Here is a 3,936-nt window from a genome sequence, read left to right on the forward strand (position 1 = left end):
TATAGTAATACGTTTATAGTAATACGTTTTCTAGAGATACGAGTTGCGCATGTACTTGGCGCCTTTTTTTACCTTTTTTTAAAAAGATATTTTGTTTGGTTTATTAGACAGGCGGATTGGTTAGTAAATATTCTATATTTGATTAGTATTTATACAATATATAGAGATATTTCTTTGGTTAATTATATAAACTCGATTACATGGTCATTATAGTTGTCGGTTATTTAAAAATTATATATTTTCCTTGATTATATATTTCAATATATTTGTATGTGTATGTTGTGAACGCGAACATATCTGTTTATATATGTGTATGCTTGAACGCGATCTCAGTCCAGGTTGATCTCTATTATTTCGGTAATACGGGCGCGAGTAGGAGGGAAAATCTTATAAAAGTGGGAGATAAGTACTAGGCGCGGTTCTTTAAGAAATGGGAAGTGGACGGTAATGAGGGCACGCGGAAAGTTGGTGGTAATTAGGTGGTAAAGTTCGGCGAGGTCGATTTTGTAGGAATCAACGACATAGTGTCGTTTAGTGGAGTTCGCGATTTTGTATGTGGATGCTAGGGCGAGGAAATGTCGTAATCTGGGGGGTAGTTCGTCTACATGGTCTTCTTCTGGGGAAGTAGGTGCCGGTGGAGAAGAAGAACGAGGGGACGGTGGAGGAGTCGGTGCAGAATAGAGATCTGCGGGACTTACGAAGGAGTTATTCGGTTCTGGGAATGTCGGAGAGAGGGAGCGGGGAGGCGACTGAGTTCGCGTATTGCTAGTGTCGGCGCTATCATGTGTCAGATTGGTTTGTAAAACATTTTCTAAATTATCACTATGAGTTTGTTTGTAAATTGTTTTCTAAATTATTATCTCTATGTGTTGGGTTTGATTGTAAATTATTTTCTAAATTATTATCTACATTGTTATTGTCAGTTTCTAGGCTCTTAATGCTATTATTCGCAGATTCGCGCGGGGAGCTAACGCCTGAGGGTCAAAGGGGGTGTTAAGCGACTGTGCCTCCGCCTGTTTCCGGGCCCGTTTGGCGGCCCTTCGCCGATACCTCTTGAGGGTGCTCCTGGACCTCCACCGTTTTTGAGAAGCGGACGGGTCCACTTAAAATTCGCGATTATAAATCCCTTGCGGGGTTTATAGGTCGGTTGCTACCTAGGTTTGTTTTAATCGGATGAGTTTTTTCTTTTTAAATTAATAAAGTAGAATATAAGATTCTTTTCGGGCCTCTAAAGTTTATAAGAATCACGAATGAATTAAATTCAAATCGGGTTAGTTTGGGCCATTTTTGCAAGATGTTATGCAGAGAATGTGCTAATATATATGCATATATATATGCATTATNATTCAAATCGGGTTAGTTTGGGCCATTTTTGCAAGATGTTATGCAGAGAATGTGCTAATATATATGCATATATATATGCATTATATTTTTACGAAATAATTGTTTTCCTCCATATAGGATGCTGGATTTGCATCACATATATATGAAGGACCCCTTTTTTCTTTTTATCTGATTATGCGAGAGCGCGCGCTGAGAATCACTAGACGATTCTTGCAAATCATCTGCAATCCGTATCAGCGTTAGCTCAAGTTCGACGGCGCGAGAGCGCGCGCTGAGAATTGCTAGATGATACTTGCGAATCGTCTGCAATCCGTATCAGCATTAGCTCAAGTTCGACGAAGGGAGCAACCGTTCTTATAACTATTGTAAGATTTTGATCGCGGCGTGAGGCACAAGCAAACAAATCTTTAGACTTAATATTAGCACTTACTACTTAGTAGAGCAGCAGCAGCGTATATAGCAGCGGATTGCAGCGGCAGCGGGTTGTAGCGGCAGCAGGTTCTGACAAGGGAAGTGACGCAAGTCCCTCTCCGATTTTGATGAGCTTTGAATATGTTGTAAAGTAGCTAAAAATAAGAGACCCGTATTTTTTTATGTGCTTTCTTGCACGTTTGGGGAGTGATACACCCCTTCGAAAAAAAACCGGTTTTTTTGTTTTATGCGAGTATCATCAAAACGGTAAGAGATATAAAAAATGTTTCAAATAAAAGTTGCATAGTATTTTATAGGCTTTACAACCGCGTAGTTAGATTTATTTTTCATTCAACATTTTTTTATTTACCCCCAACCGTCATTTTTTTTTCAATTTTCAAAATTTTTGTAAGGAAAAATTGTAGCATTTTTTACGCTGAATTCAACCATATATGATTTTCTTATGTTTCAAAATCGCATTTTTCAGAAATAAACCATCAATATCGTATTATATGCGTCGCGATGCATGACTCATCATTTATATCGCGCTTTAATCGTAATAGGCGATACAAAAATTAAAGAATGAAAATAGTCACGTCGTCACGTATTGGATAAAGTTTTAATCACAGAGCAAAGAGCAAAGTTTAAAAGCGTTGCTAAGACATCCCTTCCACTAATGCTTTTGTTACGTCCTGAGCCTACGATTACGGTCGGGCATTAGTGGTAGTACGCAACAGACGCACTGACACATTCAAGCGAACGTGAAGTCTATCCCGGCACACTGACACAGATAAGGAAGTCAGGAGTGCGCGGGTCGAGTGAGACAGTTCGGCAACGCAGACAGGCCAACGGAGTTACCCGATTTTTCTCTGTCTAACGTATTCTCACTCGTCGGTTCCCTTTTAGATCTAAGACGCAAGTCTCAATTACCAAGGACGGAACCACGCGAATTAACGAGGAATGAACGGGTTGTTTAATGAGTGTGATTTACTAGTAGATTGTTAGTTAAACGAGGTCCATATATAAGAGTTAAATTAATTAAAGCCGGATTTTGTTATAAAAATATTAGCATAATCATTTATTCAAATAGAATTGCGGATATTATCCCGAGTAGATATTAAATCCGGCAAACCTGACGTATTATGTGTCCCTGATCAGGGAGCATTCCGGTATGCCCTATTTAGGAATTCCTGATGCTAGCCTGATCAGAGAAAACTCAGGCATGCCCTACCAAGATATGCCCGACTTGCGCCTGATCACTAAGGAACGCCTGAATTTTGCCCTATTAAGGAAAGCTCTATTTGCGCCTGATGAGGGCACGCGCAGGCACGCCCTACTAAGGAACGCCTGACTTGTGCCCTACTAAGGAATGCCTGAATTTTTCTCTATTAAGGAAAGCTCGATTTGCGCCTGATCAGGGAACGCGCAGGCACGTCTTACTAAGAAATGCCGGATTTGCGCCAGACCAGACTAGATTAAGACATACCTTATGTACTTATGATTCATTTTTTGTATTACACTCTTTTTTGTAAAATTAAATTAATCAATAAATTGTCTTATTAATTACACTTTGTTTTCTTTGAGTGATACAGTTACAAAGATAAAAATATTTAACAAATTAACTAAGAGTTAAAATTACCCGAAAAACAATTACCAGATGATACGAGTCAAAATGCGTTCGATATTGTGCGGAATAAATATATATATATATACAAATATATATATTTATATATTTTTTTAGAAGTGTAAATTTTTTACACTTGATTGTTCGAATTGAAATTTCAATTTGTAAATTTATATATAGGATATGTTATACCTGCATCACATGTACGAAAATATCTATGTTCTCTTTCTAACTAATTTAGAAATTAAAATGCGAAAAAAAACTCGGTGGCCGAATTGGAAAGGCGATCGCATAAAAAGCGAGAGATTCCAGGTTCGATTCCTGGCCGAGATGTTTTTTAGAAGTTCAAAATAATGATTGTTTAAGTTTTTTGGAAGTTAAAATTTTAAATTTTAATGGCAAATTAATGTTTGATTGGTACCATAAACTTACTTTTTCAGGCAGATATTTGAATTTTTACTCTGCTCATCCGCAATCACAAAAAATTGGCACAGTTTTAAATATAGTTGATAGAATCATGCTATTATCTGACCCCTGTTTTCAACAAAATAATTTTA

At 37.6% G+C, this 3,936-nt stretch overlaps 1 non-coding gene across 1 annotated transcript; it reads left to right on the forward strand.

The window, feature by feature from the left end:
* Positions 1 to 3,639: 3,639 nt before the first annotated feature.
* Positions 3,640 to 3,712, forward strand: Trnaf-aaa. The gene has a single exon. It is a non-coding gene; the product is annotated as a tRNA-Phe (tRNA).
* The last annotated feature ends 224 nt before the right edge of the window (positions 3,713 to 3,936 follow it).

This window comes from Pseudomyrmex gracilis, unplaced genomic scaffold (genome assembly GCF_002006095.1).
Source record: "Pseudomyrmex gracilis isolate BER0280 unplaced genomic scaffold, ASM200609v1 scaffold_487, whole genome shotgun sequence".
Lineage (NCBI taxonomy): Eukaryota > Metazoa > Arthropoda > Insecta > Hymenoptera > Formicidae > Pseudomyrmex > Pseudomyrmex gracilis.